Below are 17657 nucleotides of genomic sequence, written 5' to 3'. Positions count from 1 at the left end.
ATGGTAGATGCCATGGAGACCCTGGTCCAGCAGAGTGCAGAGATGCGTGCAGACTTGCACTCCATCACGGGACCCATGGGTTGGTTCCTGCAGTGGCAATGCGAGGGGGAAACGGGGCACCTCAACATCTCTCCAGGTGCTCCTTCCCCTCAAGGAGTCAGGCCGATGTGCCGGGCACCTGAAAGGAGGAGGAGTGGCAGCTGGACACCCCTGGGTCACCCACTCAGGAATCTCAGAGGCTGTCCTCTCCCTCCAAGTCCCCTTTGCCTGTGAGCCCCTCAACCTCATCCTCTGTCACTGCAGAGGGAGCAGCTGGCCCACGAGTGATACTGGAGGGAGAAGTGTGTGTGTGTGTGAGAGACAGGGTCTTTCAGAGCCTCGTTCAATCATTCTCCCTCGCACACGGGTCCTTCACGTTTCATACTCACATCAATGTCCTGAGCATTTTGAATGCTGCCTGCTGGGGTTTTCTTTCAGTTGTCCATCTGAGCTGACCTGCATCTCCGCCCACCCACTGATCACACTCCCATGCAGCACCTGATCTCGCCCACCATCGTTTCACTTTCAATTTGGACAATATGGTCTGGATTCAGTTTTTCGTGTGCTCCCCCATCTTTCCCCTTCCCCTAGTCACCCATTTCCTTTCCCCCATCACATTTGACCCCTCTTGGCATTACCTTCTACCTCCCCTCCATGACCTACCAGCCCAAGCCTTTTCCTTTGGGGATGTACAGGTGAACATGTTCGCTCCCTTCCTTCCCGAAAATCCCACCCATTCACATTCACCTCCCTGACCACCTCCTTCCCAGCCTCAGGGCCTGTTTCTGCCTCAGAGTCCCCACCAACCACCCTCGCCACCCCTTCTACCACTGCAATCGAACCCTCACCCTCCCATCCTACCACTCACTCTGCCCTCGGTCATTCTCATCATTCCCTCATACCATGACCCACTCTCAGTTCGCTCTCCAGGAGGCCCCATCAGACCCCTCCCCTTGCACGTTCACCTGGACATTCCCCCCTCCAGACCCCTTCCCCCCCAGAACCCTTCCCTCCCTTGCTGGACCCCTTCCCCCCCAAGGAATCCTTTTCTCCCCACTTCGTCCTCCCACCCGCACTGAGACTACCCCCCACCTAGTCCCTTTCCTTCCTGACTCCCTCAAACACACTTAGTTGTTCCGCCACCCTTAGCCCTTCCCCAGCTCCCGACTCCTTCCTCCAGCCTTACCTCTTCTTCCAGCCTCACTTTTTCCTCAACCTTCCTGCTACCCCCTTCCTGACTCCCTCAGACACCCTCACTTCTTCCTTTATACCTTTCCCCTACCCAACACCTTTCTCCCCCCTTAGTTCTTCCTCCACCCTTACTCGCTGCACACTCCACGCTCCTTCCTCCCACCCCCCGGACTCCTTCTCTTACACATTCCACCACTCCTTACACTTATCTCCCCGGTTGCCATCTTCTCCCCGTACTCCCTCCCCCGCAACCTCACCACCCCCCCCCCCACCCCTCCCCCCGACAACTTCATTCCCCCTCCAACTCCATCTTCCCCCCGGCAGCTTCACTCACCCTCCCCCAACCTCAACTCCTGACATCTTCATTTTGCCCTCTCCCAACTTCACCCCCTGACACCTTGATTCTCCCTCTCAAAACCTCAGTCCTCGACATCTCTCTCTCTCCCATTCGATCCTGGAACTTCCTCTCCCACCCCCTCGACCATCATCCATCGTGGGCAACAACGGTGACTTTCCAGCTTCCGTGAGCTGCTTCGCTGCAGAGCCATGTCCATGAGAATCCACCCAGCAGGTCATGGACATTTCTCCAGGATCCCGTTGCCACCAGGCTCCATTATCTTCTGTCCTCGGATGTCCGCAATGTGAGCAAGGCCCTGGCGGTAAATTCCGACTTTTGCAAGTCACACTTATCAAGACATGTTCTGCACCAACGTGTTTTCCTGCCGTGTGGGTGGACAATCCAGAGGGGAGGGGCTGAGTCTGGCAGGCTGGCCTTATAATGACATGATGCATTAAAATGAGGTTCCGAATGTCCGATGGTGGGGAATGATGGCCCGCCATCGATGGGTGGAGCGGACGATCGGAAACTGGTTTCACAAAGTTGGAGTGAGAGAGGAGCATCAGGGCCATTAACAGTGAGAGAGAACAAGAGGAGCATCGGGGCCATTAACAGTGAGAGAGAACGAGAGCAACATCGGGGCCATTAACAGTGAGAGCGCGAGAGGAGCAGTGGGGCCATTAACAGTGAGAGAGTGAGAGGAGCAACGGGGCCATTAACAGTGAGAGAGTGAGAGGGGTAGCGGGGCCATTAACAGTGAGAGCGCGAGAGGGGCAATGGGGCCATTAACAGTGAGAGAGTGAGAGGAGCAACGGGGCCATTAACAGTGAGAGAGTGAGAGGGGTAGCGGGGCCATTAACAGTGAGAGAGTGAGAGGGGTAGCGGGGCCATTAACAGTGAGAGCGCGAGAGGGGTAGCGGGGCCATTAACAGTGAGAGAGTGAGAGGAGCAACGGGGCCATTAACAGTGAGAGAGTGAGAGGGGTAGCGGGGCCATTAACAGTGAGAGAGTGAGAGGGGTAGCGGGGCCATTAACAGTGAGAGCGCGAGAGGGGCAATGGGGCCATTAACAGTGAGAGCGCGAGAGGGGCAATGGGGCCATTAACAGTGAGAGGAGCAACGGGGCCATTAACAGTGAGAGCGCGAGAGGGGCAATGGGGCCATTAACAGTGAGAGCGCGAGAGGGGCAATGGGGCCATTAACAGTGAGAGAGTGAGAGGGGTAGCGGGGCCATTAACAGTGAGAAAGTGAGAGGGGTAGCGGGGCCATTAACAGTGAGAGAGTGAGAGGGGTAGCGGGGCCATTAACAGTGAGAAAGTGAGAGGAGCATCAGGGCCATTAACAGTGAGAGAGAACAAGAGGAGCATCGGGGCCATTAACAGTGAGAGAGAACGAGAGCAACATCGGGGCCATTAACAGTGAGAGCGCGAGAGGAGCAGTGGGGCCATTAACAGTGAGAGAGTGAGAGGAGCAACGGGGCCATTAACAGTGAGAGAGTGAGAGGGGTAGCGGGGCCATTAACAGTGAGAGCGCGAGAGGGGCAATGGGGCCATTAACAGTGAGAGAGTGAGAGGAGCAACGGGGCCATTAACAGTGAGAGAGTGAGAGGGGTAGCGGGGCCATTAACAGTGAGAGAGTGAGAGGGGTAGCGGGGCCATTAACAGTGAGAGCGCGAGAGGGGTAGCGGGGCCATTAACAGTGAGAGAGTGAGAGGAGCAACGGGGCCATTAACAGTGAGAGAGTGAGAGGGGTAGCGGGGCCATTAACAGTGAGAGAGTGAGAGGGGTAGCGGGGCCATTAACAGTGAGAGCGCGAGAGGGGCAATGGGGCCATTAACAGTGAGAGCGCGAGAGGGGCAATGGGGCCATTAACAGTGAGAGGAGCAACGGGGCCATTAACAGTGAGAGCGCGAGAGGGGCAATGGGGCCATTAACAGTGAGAGCGCGAGAGGGGCAATGGGGCCATTAACAGTGAGAGAGTGAGAGGGGTAGCGGGGCCATTAACAGTGAGAAAGTGAGAGGGGTAGCGGGGCCATTAACAGTGAGAGAGTGAGAGGGGTAGCGGGGCCATTAACAGTGAGAGAGTGAGAGGGGTAGCGGGGCCATTAACAGTGAGAGAGTGAGAGGGGTAGCGGGGCCATTAACAGTGAGAGAGTGAGAGGAGCAGTGGGGCCATTAACAGTGAGAGAGTGAGAGGAGCAATGGGGCCATTAACAGTGAAAGCGCGAGAGGAGCAACGGGGCCATTAACAGTGAGAGAGTGAGAGGAGCAATGGGGCCATTAACAGTGAGAGAACGAGAGGGGTAGCGGGGCCATTAACAGGGAGAGAGTGAGAGGGGCAGCATCACCTTTAACAGTGAGAAAGTGCAAGAAGAGGAGTGTGGAGAGCAGCTGTTTTGTTAGTAGGATTGGTGAGTATTTCTAGTCTTTGAAGTAAAAGAAAGGTCTTTAGTTTGTGTTTAGGTCTCTAGTCTTTTTTTTTACTCTTGTTTTTCTATTTTTCTCTTTTTCCTAAAAATAGCTTGTTAAATATAAGATCGATACTGGTGTATAAAAAAATTACAATAAAGTATAAAGTGTAGGGGATTCTTCAAGTGTAAAGAGCAGGGATACTACAGTGATTAATTAAATAATTAAATAAAATACGATAGTGATGGCAGGATGGGTGTTGTGTTGCTGCTGCAGCATGTGGTAACTGCTGGACACCAAAGTGATCCAGAGCGAAGACATTTGTACTAAGTGTTTGCAGCTCGAGGACTTTGAATCTGAGTTAAGGAGCTGGAGTCTGAGCTGCAGACATTGCGCCACATCAGGGAGAGGGAAAGTTGCCTGGACACTTTGCTCCAGGAGGCGGTCTCACCCCTCAGGTTAGGTCATTCAAATTTGGTCAGTGACCAGGGACATGAGGGATAACTGCAGGTGAAGCAGGTATGGGGACCCAGGGGGTGGCGTTCAAGGATCCTTGGCCCCTCAGACTGTCCAACAGTTACGAGGTTCTTGCAAGCTGTGTGGGCAAGAGTCGGGACTGCAGGGAGGATGAGCAAACTAACCACGGCATCGTGGTACAGGGAGCCTTTCAAGTGGGGGGAGGAAATAGGAATGTAGTAGTGGTGGGGGACAGTATAATTATGGGGATAGACACTGTTCTTTGCAGCCCATGAGCATGAGTCCCGAAGGCTGTGTTGCCTGCCCGGTGACGGGGCTAAGGGCACCTCCTCAGGGATGGTGAGGAACTTGGAGTGAGAGGGGAGGGATCCAGTTGTCGTCATCCAAGTTGTTACCAATGACATTCATAGGGCTAGAAAGGGGATTCTGCTGAAAGAATTTGAACAGTTAGGAGCTAAGTTAAAAAGCAGAACCTCCAAGGTAATAATCTCAGGACTACTACCTAAGTCACGAGCAAACTGACATAGGGTAAATAAAGTCAAAGAGTTAAAAGCATGGCTCAAAGATTGGTTTTGGGGGAATGGATATGATCTTATAGCCATTACGGAGGTGTGATTACAAGGAGGTCAAAGCTGAGAACTAAATATTCAGGGACTTTTCGAAAGGACAGGCAGGAGGGAAGGGTGGTGGGGTAGCTTTGTTAGTATGAGATGGAATAAGTATGATAGCAAGAAACGATCTTGGGTCGGAAGATGTAGAATCCATATGGATGGAGGTAAGAAATAACTAGAGGAGGAAGGCACTGGTGGGAGTAGTCTATAGGCCCCTTAACAGTAGCTATACTGTAGGTCAGAGAACAAATCAGGAGATAATGAGGGCATGTAAAAAAGGCAGTACATTAATCATGGGTGACTTTAGTCTTCATATAGATTAGGAAAATCAAATTGGCAGAGGTAGCCATGATCAAGAATTCAGAGTGTATTCGGGACAGTTTCTGAGAACAATATGTTGTGGGTCCAACCAGGGATCAGGCTATTTTGGGTCTGGTAATGTGTAATAAAACAGGTTGTAATGAATGATCTCAGAGTCAAAGATCCCATAGGAAACAGTGACCATAACATGGTAGAATTTAGCATTCAGTTTGAGAGTGAGAAACTTGGGTCAGAAACAACTGTGCTAAACTTAAATAAGGGTAATTATAAAGGAATGAGAGCAGAGTTGGCTGGAGTGGACTGGGAAAAGAGTTTAGCAGAAAAGGCAGTTGATGAACAAAGGCAGACATTTAAGAAAATAGTTCATGACTCACAAAATAGATATACCCCTGTGAGGAAGGAGGGTTCTAGAAAGGGGATAAACTAACCATGATTAACCAAGGAAGTTAGGGATAGTATCAAACTGAAAGAAAAAATATACAATGTGGCAAAGATTAGTGGTAAACCAGAGGGTTGGGAAAGTTTTAAAAACCAACAAAAGATGGCCAAAAAAAATAAAGGGGGTGAAAATAAAATTTGAGGGTAAACTATCAAGTAATATAAAAACAGAGTAAAAGCTTCTATAAATATATAAAAAAAGAGAGTGGCCAAAGTGAACATAAGCCCTTCAGAGAATGAAGCTGGGGAAATAATTATGGGGAACCAGGAAATGGCAGAGGAGTTGAATAAATACTTTGCATCGGTCTTCATAATAGAAGACATTAATAGCATTCCAAAAGTACTAAATAATCAAGGGGCAAAAGTGGGTGGGGGAGGAAATAAATGCAATAACTCTCACAGAGAAAAAGTACTAGCAAAACTAATAGGGCTAAAGGCCAATATGTCTCCTGGGCCTCATGGGTTGCATTCTAGGATATTAAAGAAAGTAGCTACACAAATAGTGGATGCACTGGTAATAATCTTCCAAGAATCCATAGATTCTGGAAAAGTCCCAGAACACTGGAAAACTGTCAATGTAACGCCCTTATTCAAAAAGGGAGGGAGACAAAAAAAACCAGTTAACTATAGGCCAGTTAGCTTAACATCCATCAATGGTAAAATGTTAGTCTATTATAAAGGATGTGATAGCAGAGCATTTAGAAATGCATAATATAATTAAGTACAGTCAGCATGACTTCATGAAGGGGAAGTCATGCCTGACATATTTATTAGAATTCTTGGAGGAGGCAACAAGCAGGATAGATAAAGGGAAACCAGTAGATGTAATATATTTGGATTTCCAAAAGGCGTTCGATAAGATACCGCACATAAGGCTGCTTAATAAGAGCAGAAGCCATGGTGTTGGGGGTAGTATATTAGCAAGGATAGAGGATTGGCTAACTGATAAAAGACAGAGTTGGGATAAGGGGAGTATTTTTAGAATAGCAACCTGTAACTAGTGCCATAGGGATCAGTGCTGGGGCCACAATTATTTACAATATATATTAGTGACTTGGATGAGGGAAGTCAATGTACTATCGCCAAGTTTGCGGATGATAAAAATAGGTAGGACGGCAAGTGGTGAAGATGACACAAAAAGCCTATAGAGGTATAGACAGGTTAAGTGAATGGGCAAAAACTTGGCAGATGGAATATAATGTGGGAAAATGCGAGGTTATGCATTTTGGCAGGAGGAATAGAGGAGCTGAATACTATTTACATGGAGAAAGGCTGCAGAAAACTGCAGCACAGAGAGATTTGGGGGTCCTCATGCATGAATCCCAAAAAGCTAACGTAGAAGTTCAGCAGGTAATAGGGAAGGCAAATGGAATGTTGGCCTTTATTTCAAAGGGAATGGAGTATAAAAATAGGGCAGTCTTGCTAAAACTGTACAAAGCACTAGTTAGACCACACCCAGAATACTGTAAACAGTTTTGGTCCCCTTATCTAAGGAAAGATATACTGGCATTGGAGGCAATCCAGAGAAAGTTCACTAGGTTGATCCCGGGTATGGGGGGATTTTCTTATGAGGAGAGGTTGAGTAGGTTGGGCCTGTACTCATTGGAGTTTAGAAGAATGAGAGGTGACCTTATTGAAACATATAAGATTCTTAGGGGGCTTGACAGGGTAGATGCTGAGAGGTTGCTTCCCCTTGTGGGAAAGTCTAGGACCAGAGGGCATAATCTTAGAATAAGGAGTCGCCCATTTATGACAGAGATAAGGAGGAATTTCTCCTCTCAGAGGGTAGTGAATCTGTGGAATTCTTTATCGCAGAGGGCTGTAGAGGCTGGGTCGTTAAGTATATTCAAGGCTGAGATAGACAGATTTTTAATCAGTAAGGGAATCAAGGGTTATGGGGAAAAGGCCAGAAAGTGGAGTTGAGGATTATCAGATCAGCCATGATCTCCATTGAATGGTGGAGCAGACTTGATGGGCCAAATGGCCTACTTCTGCTCCTGTGTCTTTTGGTCATGCAACCGATTTTTGGCCTTCTTGCCATATTTTCCGCTCACGCCACTGAACACGCCTGATGCCAGTGGGCATAGATGATTCCGCCCTTAGTCTTTGGCGTTTATTTTGACCTACTGATAAACTTGTTTGGGTCCAGATTGTTATCAGACCATCAAACTACTGCCCACTTACCATTTCCAATTTCTACTTCAGATACCTGCACCCGATCTTGTTCTTTTAATCTGCATCTTTGTGATTTTTTTTAAAATTCTTTCACGGGACGTGGGTGTCACTGGCTAGGCCAGCATTTATTGCCCATCCCCAATTGCCCTTGAGAAGGTAATGGTGAGCTGCCTTCTTGAACCAATGCAGTACGTGTGGTTTAAATACACCTACAGGGCTGTTAGGGAGGGAGTTCCAGGATTTTGACCCAGCGACAGTGAAAGAACGGTGATATAGTTCCAAGTCCAGGATGATGTGCGGCTTGGAAGGGAACTTGCAGGCGGTGGTGTTGCCAGGCATCTGCTGCCCTTGTCCTTCTAGGTGGGAGAGGTCATGGGTTTGAAGGTGCTGTCAATGCACCCCCAAGCGCTCCCCACAAATTACATATTTCTCAAAATAAATGCTTCATGCAAATCTGTTCCTGATACTTATATATGTGCAAAGTCCAATTGGTAAATTTTCCCTACAGTGGAGAATAATGGAAGAATGTTTCTTCTCTAAATGCTAAAGGAGCGGAAAGCTAAGTGAGATTGTCACAATCTCACTCCCTAACAGAATAAATTTTATGTTCCCAGTTCTCCTTCAGTAAGCTGCTGACACAGGACATGATTAATATAAAATACTGCTCATCTGCGAGTTATTCTTGATCTACAGTCTCCTGATAATTCAGTCATTTTTTAATTATTCAATAATTTGTATGTAGCAACGTAAATAACAGGGCAAAGTAGGAGTTTTGTGCTAAAGAAAATTGAATCAACAGATAATTAAATTAAGTAACTTTGATTTAAAAGGAGGACTTTGTATTTTCACCAATGACATGAAGCATCCTTTGAAACACTTCAGTAGGCTGGATTTTGTAAAATGTTCTCCAATTGTGAATGGCTGATGGCTTGAAAAATCCTCTTAGTAAGAGGATGAATAATCCAATTCAATTGATTTTCCCAGTCCAAGCAGACCCTGTCGGAGGATGGAGCTTATAAGAAAAGGTGAGAATTTCATTCAGTGACTGAACATGAAAACAACATCATTAAGTCAAACACCAGTTCCATTGAGGATTTATACTGACGATAAATGACCATTCCAGGGAATTCTAGGTCTCCTGGGCAGTTATTCTTTTTAAAATGTTCCGCTCGCACAATGCAATGTTGAAAAAGGCCCCTAACATCACATTATGCAGATAAGAAGAGCATTGATATTACAGTTACATTACTCTACCAATTTTAACCAATTTAAAAAGAAATAAGTCTCAAAATTATCATGTCTGCTCTAATACAAAAGCAAAATACTGCAGATGCTGGAAAATGGGAACAAAAAACAGAAAATGCTGGGAATACTCAGGTCAGGCAACATTTGTGGAGAGAAAGAGTGCTAATAGGCAGAATCTTCCCGATCCTGCAGGGGGAAGGACTTTCAGAGAAATACGGAGCGATCTACCTAGATGCTGGTACCAGATGTTACCTGCCTGGCAGTGGTGAGTAACCAATCTGCATAATTAACTGCCCATTTGCAGGCTGATTGGGGACGCTGCTATGATCTTCTCGCCAGCAGACGCCCACCCTCACTAAGGGCCAAGCCTGCGTGTGGCTAGCCAGTGGCTTACCTGGAGTGGCCCACAAGGCCTCCTGTTCTGCAGCCCAGGTTCTCCATTACCACCAACTCTCCTCCTCACCCCACCTCCCACAGGTCTCCCACAGGGATGGCCTCACAGCTGTGGTCACTGTTCATTTAATTGAATTCTGACCTCTTCAGAGAGTGCCTCACGGTGAGGGCACCCGCAAGTTCCCCCTCTGGCTGCTGATTGGAGCTGCAACCTTAGGGACGTGCCTGCCATCCTTCATTGGACGGCGGACCCAGAGGTGGTGCTTTAATTGGTCACCTCCAGGAAGATCCAACAGGAGGGCCATGCTAACAGTCAAAGCGAGGTCAGGGCCCAGAAATTGTTCCAACTCTCATTCATATTCCAAAAGCGGAAGATTCCACTCACTGTTTCCAGTCAATGACTTTTCAGTTCTGATTTCACTTCTGTTCTCATTCTCTTCTCTTTCTCCTATTCTCTTTTTTCCTTATTTTTATTCTATTAGCATTTAAATATTTGCATTATTAATCACCCAGATACTCCCTTTCAATATTTATTTTACTCTTTTCTATTTCAGTCATAAACGATGTTCCTAAACTTCATCCTTTCAGATTAAGCAGCGATCCATGTAAATTCAAAACCTTCCCAGGGGAGTCCTCTTTAGCCAATCAGGAGAATGAATGTTGACGAGTTGCTTCACTGGAGTGACCATATCAAATAAAGATGTAAATTATAGCCTGATTCTGGCAGCTTATAGTAGTCAACAAATCATCACCAGCAATGGGGTTGAGCACCGTCAGAATTCATTAATTTATCAGTGCTACTCAAGGAATTAAAACAATGCACGTCAGTTCAATGCTGTGATCAAACACTGATTTGAAATGGGTAACATGAGTACAGCATATTAAAGAACCAAAGAATGCGTGACAATACACAGCTGCGATCTCCCATAGACTGGGTTATAATTTCATCTATGCTATTGAGAGACAAACTTCGCTCAACAAAGTCCTCTTTTAAACATGTAGGTTGACCTCCTGCCACCTGATTTTAACGCTGAAGAGGCAATTCCCGACAAGTTTCCGACCATTTTGATCAAGGTGTCAGCTAACAGCATGCCAACAAGGCCTAGCTGTTGAGGTCCACCAAGTCTGCCTGCTGCATTTCTCCACGTCCCCACCCAGGAATTAAAATTGAGCCCCCAGCCGACTTATCTCCCAGCCACTAGGTGGCAGCATGAGGTGCCACTGACAACAGTTTCCATCCCTGACAGTCAGGGGTATTGAAGTCTGTAACTGTAAGAGGAAGGAAAACGCTGCACTCATCCCCAGCAGTCTTCTGTTCTCTCCCCGTACGTGGTATTCATTTCTAAAGTATGAACCCAGCAGGGATGTAAAGCAGGCTATCTGACCCCAGTCCAGCACTCAGCCAGCTGAGCTATCACATTCTCAGGCCAAACAGGAAAGTGCTGACACTGTAAAGAGGCAGTTCCTTAAAAACATACAAAATTAATTATACAAGGAATATCACACTTAGCTGGGCTTATTCTGTATTTCCAAGCCACAGACATAAACCCATTAAAAACCATAAAGTTATTTTCGCTCAATGATTTGATGCTTCAACATATTTTATAGTAAGCAGCTCTATGAAATGAATGATTCCTTGCAAACAAGAACATTTTTTAAATGATTGCTCCAAAGTCGGATTCAGAGACTTAGGAGTGGAGAATATATTACCCCAGTGCTTTCTAGAAAATATTGTTATACATTTAAATGCAAGATGGTCCTTTGCATCTGTAAATTTAATGCACTTTTGCTGTGTATTCTTTTTAAATATTAAAGGGAAATAGGAGTTTGCCTCTTATGTATAGTAAGGTGTTGGGCGTAGTTTGGAAGGTCTTATTAAGGCACTGGTAGTCTCAGGTAGTTCAACAGTAAGTATTTATTAAATACTAGAAACTATATACATAGGTACAGTAAAGGTCCAAACTAGGAGCAGTCTCCATGCTTGCTTCTACACACTGCTCTATCCAACACTACACTGACCCCTAGGTGCAGGTCATGTGTTCTCTCTCATGTGTGGGTGGTACTGTACTCAGTCCCACATTAACTCTTTATGTGCCAGACCATTATACTACACTATGTGGCATTGTTCATAGTTAGCTTATTAGTAAATGAGAGGAAAGCAATTTAAAGTACCTCTCTCATAACACTGATTGAGTTACCCTTAATCTCTGGGACAGACCATTGTCTGTGGCAGCAGTTCTTATGTGTTGTCACTTTTGGGACAATACTGATACAATCAAAAAATTAACACATTTGCTTCTGTCAATAACAGATCTCACCCACCCGCTCCGTGTCATACTTTTTCTTTGTCACCTTTGCCCTGCACAATTTGCATCTGAAGATATTCTTTGAAAAAGGAAATCCATGGTTCAGCAAATGTTTTGAGAAAGTTCTAGAACAAGGGATCTTTGATTTGATGATTTTTTAATTATGCTCTCCTCACTGCAGGTGAATCATGTGTGAGTTGGCCAGCACAATGTTATTAATACACAGTGATGGTAATATCAAATTGATCTGTACTTCAAACAAGTTTTACGCTTTTTTAATATAACATAAGAAACACGAGTAGGCCTTTCAGCCCTCAAGCCAGCTCCACCATTCAATACAATAGTGACCTTCTGCCTCAACTTAACTTTCTTGTTCACTGCCGATATCGCTTGACTCCCTGAGAGATCAAAAATCTATCTATTCCAGTCTAGCTTAGTCATGGTACATCCACAACCCTATGGGGTAAAGGATTCCAAAGATTCACAACCCTTTAATTGGAGGAAATGGATTTCAATATGGAGAAATGTGAGGCAATGCATTTGGGGAAGGCTAACAAGGCAAGGGAACACACAATAATGGTAGGCTATTGAGTGCAGAGGAACAGAGGAGCCATTGAGTGCATGTCCACAGATCCCTGAGGTGGCTAGACAAGTAGACAAGGTGATCAAAAAAGCATGCAGGATATTTGCCTTTATTAGCCGAGGTATAGAATATAAGAGCAGGGAGGTTATGCTGGAACTGTATAACACACGGTTAGGCCACAGCTTGAGTACAGTGAGCAGTTCTGGTCACCGCACAATAGAAAAGGTATGGTTCCACTCGAGAGGGTACAGAGGACATGAACAAGGATGTTGCCTGGACTGGGCAATTTTAGTTGTAATGAAAGATTGGATAGACTAGCGTTTTTGTTGGAACAGAGGGGGCTGAGGGGAGACTCAATTGAAATAATATTATGAGGGGTCTAGATAGAGAGGAGAAGAATTCTCCTTGGTTGATAAGTCCATATCCAGGGGGCATAGGTTTAGGGGGTAAGAGGTCGAAGATTTAGAGGGGATTAGAGGGGAAGGTGGTGGGGATCTGGAACTCACTAGCTAAAAAGATGGTAGAGGCAGAAACCCTCATAACACTTAAAAAGTGCTTGATTGTGCTCTTGAAGTACCGTAACATACAAGGCTATGGACCAAAAGCTAGTAAGTGGAATAAGGCTGTTTGTCACCTGATGAGGGCACAATGGCCTCTTTCCAGGCTGTAAATTTCTATGATTCCACGATTCACTCTCTCTGCAGCTATCTCTTTTTGAAGCTAAGATGTACTATCAGGTACTGGGGATTTTTCATCTTTTAGTTCCTAAAATTTCTCTAATACTTTTTCTCTGCTGATATTGATTACTTTAAATTCCTCACTCTTATTAGCCCCTTGTTTTTGCCATGTAATTTGTGCCTTCTGCTGTGAAGACAGACACAAAATATTTGTTCAATGTTTCTGTCTTAGCGGAATAATATTTCGGCACAGACTAGAAGGGCCGAATGGCCTGTTTTCTGTGCTGTAGTGTTCTATGGTTCTATGGTCCTTATCTCATTCTCCATGATAATTTCTGCCATCTCCAGCCCTAAGGAATGTTTACTTCAGCTACTCTTTTTATATAGATTTGTAACAGCTCTTACAATCCCTTCTTATATTCCTGGCTAGTTTATTTTCATTCTATTTCTTACCATTTTATCAACTTTTTGATCACCCTTTGTGGGTTGCTAAAACTCTTCCAATCCTCAAGCTTACTACTATTCTTTGCAATGCTCTAAGCATCTTATTTTAATCTAGTCCAATCATTAACTTCTCTTGTAAGTCACAGGTGAATCTTTCTCAATTAACTTTAATGTAACTTGTTTTTCTTGAACATTTTGAATCATTTCTTTAAATGTTTCTCACTCTTTATTTACCATCATACCTGTTCTATAGCCGTGACTTCAAGTTCTGAAGATTGTGTTGCCTGCCAGGTGCCAAGGTTAAAGGCATTCCTCATGCCTTTTAAGCTGTTTACACAATAAATCTTAGCTAATATCCCCCCATGCCTATGTAATTGGCTTTGTTTAAGATTCTTGTTTTGGATTCAAACATGTCACTCTCAAGCTTAATATGGAATTAATATGGTATTATGATCACATTTTCCCCAGAAGATTTTTTACCATGAGGTTACTAATTAATCCTGCCTCATTACACAATACTAGATCTAAAATAGCTTCATCCCTAGTTGGTTCCACAATGTATTGTTCTAGGAAGCTGTTGTGAAAGCATTCTGCAAACTTATCTTCTAGATTACCTTTGTCAATTTGATATGTCCGGTCTATACAAAGATTAAAATTCCTCGCAATTATTACACTGCCTTTGTTACAAACTCAAATTAATTTTTGCTTAATGCTTTGTCTAACAGTATAATGACCGAAGGTTGTGTTGCCTGCCTGGCGCCAGGGTTAAAGGCATCTCCTCGTGGCTGGAGACGACCTGGAGGATCCAGTTTTCGTGATCCACGTAAGAATCATAGACCTAGGTTGAACTAGGGATGATGTTCTGCTGAGAGCATTTGAGGAGTTAGGGCCCAAATTAAAATGTAGATCTTCAAAGGTAATAATCCCTGGATTATTACCTGAGCCACTCTCCAATTGACATAGGGTCAAGCAGATTCGAGAATTAAACATGTGCCTCAAAGAGTAATGTACGCAGAAAGGGTGGATGGAGTGTCCATTTATGGGACACTGGGACCAGTACTGGAGAAAGAGGGAGCGATTCAATTGGGATAGACTGCCACCAGCATTTTCTGATCTTTGTTATTTCTGATCTCCACCTATACTTATCCTATTTCCTTGATCTTCTGAGCCAAGAACTTTTCTTACTCCTGTCCTTAAGTCATCCTTGATGATCAGGGATACCCCTCTTTGTTTTCCATTTTGTCCGTCTTTTCAAAATGTTGTGTACCCTGGAATATTTATCTCCCAAGCCTGATCACGTTGCAATCATTGGTGATTAAACATCCATTTAGCTTTATTTGTGCCATAGTTCATATATCTTGTTACAAATGCTTCGTGCATTCAGATAAAGAGCCTTTAGTTTTATTCTTTTACCACTATTCTTTGCATGGAACTTGTTAATGTACTATTACTATTAAGTTCTCTTGACTGTTCTTGCTCACTCTGTTTGTCTTTACCCAAACTGTTATGCTGCTCTATGACCTCAACATTTCTCTTTAGATTTCTAAATCTCCCTTCACCTGACCCCTTCCCCCCAACACTCTTTGTTTAAAGCCCTGTCCACAGTCCTGGTTATACAATTTATCAGGATGCTAATTCTAGCCAGGGTTAAGTGGCATCCAGCCCAATTGAATCGCTCCCTCTTTCTCCAGTACTGGTCCCAGTGTTCCATAAATGAACACCCCATCCATCCTTTCTGCGTACATCACTCTTTGAGACACATGTTTAATTCTCGAATCTGCTTGACCCTATGTCGATTGGTGTGTGGCTCAGGTAATAATCCAGGGATTATTACCTTTGAAGGTCTGCATTTTAATTTGGGCCCTAACTCCTCAAATGCTCTCAGCAGAACATCATTCCTAGTTCAACCTAGGTCTATGGTTCTTATGTGGATCACGAAAACTGGATCCTCCAGGTCGTCTCCAGCCGCGATGAGATGCCTTTAACCCTGGCACCAGGCAGGCAACGCAAATTTCAGAACTTGAAGTCATGGCTCCAGAGAACAGTATCTGTCCCCTGACTGTACCGTTCCCTATCACTACCACACTCCTCTTCAGTCTCCCCATTTGAATAACTTCCTGCACCATGATGCTATTGTCAGCTTGCCTATCCACCCTGCTGTCCTTGTTCCCATCCAGGCAGATAGCAAGTACCTTGCACCTTGGCATCAAAGTCATCACTTTATCCTGGATCCCCACACCTCATGGACTTACAATCACACCCTTCTGTTCCTGATTACTGGCCAACTTTAAAGTTGTACTTAACCTAAGGGGTGTGACTGCCTCCTGGAATGAAGTGTCCAGATAACCATCCCACTCCCTCTAGCTCAACAACTAATCCTGCTTTGAAGCTGGAAAACAGATGGCATGGCATCTATCTCATGTCAAGTTTCCTATTTCTTAAATGGGGCACTAAATCGTGCTTTAAAGCGGCACACTCTAATGGAAGCAATTACAAATTATATTCTACTTCATAATAAATCTTTAATTACACAATCAGATTTATCAGACCCTACATTTTAAATCTCATTTGTTGGTGCAGTAACTGTGCTAGAGTTAGATTGATGAAATTGGACACAAAGGATTTTCAAATTTATAATAAAGTAAGGGCCTCTGGTGGGAAATACCATTGCATTATAATAGCTCTTGGAAAAGCCACTAATAATGTGAAATTTTGTATGAGTCAGATAATGCATTTATGTTTGGCAGCAACATTTATAAAAGCCTGAAGGAAATAAATGATTTTTTTTTTAAACAACCAGCAATAATCATCACAAAGCAGAGATAATCATTGAAAACAAAGGTTTGGAACAATTACGATCCTTCAGTGCTGAAATCTTGTAAAGTGATCGTCAAAAGGCTTAATCTTCCTGATGTTACTTTCTTACATAAACTTGTACATATTGTCCTCTGTGACAAGTGTAGGCACAAATTGAGACATGCCATCCCTTGCTACATTCTCCCTGTTTTCATCCCTGGTGATGTTAACTTGAAGCCAAATTTTAACTATTTCAGGGCTTCCAACAGCTTTCATTGATTCACCCAATGTGTTGGCTGCAACAGTAGTTGTCCGTGAGTTATGCAGTCATAGAAGGCATCACAATTGAGCCTAATCTTGCCCTGATCTTCCATCCACAGGCAGGAACTTTGCAGCAGTTAGAAAGCAGACCTATTTGTTTCCCTCTTTAGCCTCAATACTATGAATAATTATCATACCCCTGCCACTTCCACAACCAAAAGCAGTTAATTCAACGTAAACGAGAGATTGTACCTGTAATCTTGCTAGTGACTAGCTCAGTAATGTACTTACTAAGCAATTGAAAGTACCAGGACTCCTTTTAGGAGAATATTTCAGGTCAAATACAATGGGTCTATTATTTCTTTCCATTTCAGTGCTTTATGCCACAGCTTTCCCCTCTCATTGAAGAGACCCCAAAACAGCACACACAAGCAGTACAGGTGAATTCATCTTCATTCTCCATTGCCTCCTTTCCAGTGTCTGGTGCAGTTTTCAAGAATGATCAGATCTCACTGCATGGCAAACTCTGTTCTAACTGCATGTGTACAAATGGTGTAGGATCGAAATCCCCTCCAACTGGGAAATTTATGGAACATAATTTTAAACTCACGGACATGTTTTGACCCCGTGATTGGAACTATAAATGTCAAAAAGATAAGCTGCAGTCAGCAGTACAGATAATAGCAAAATACTGCGGATGCTAGAAATCTGAAACAAAAACAGAAAATGCTGGAAAAACTCAGCAGGTCTGACAGCATCTGTGGAGAGAGAAGCAGAGTTAACATTTTGAGTCTATATGACCCTTCTTCTGAGCGGTAGGGCTGGGCAGCAAGAGGTTAATTCGGACATTTAGTGAAAACACAGTGACGCATCAAAAGGGTTTGGACATTTACTAATGCGATCAAGTCTGAATACCCAAGGCAATGGCACAAAGGACATATCATCAACACAATACA

Source organism: Cetorhinus maximus, chromosome 12 (assembly GCF_964194155.1).
Source record: "Cetorhinus maximus chromosome 12, sCetMax3.hap1.1, whole genome shotgun sequence".
Taxonomy (NCBI): Eukaryota; Metazoa; Chordata; class Chondrichthyes; order Lamniformes; family Cetorhinidae; genus Cetorhinus; species Cetorhinus maximus.
Note: the sequence above shows the minus strand (reverse complement) of the source record.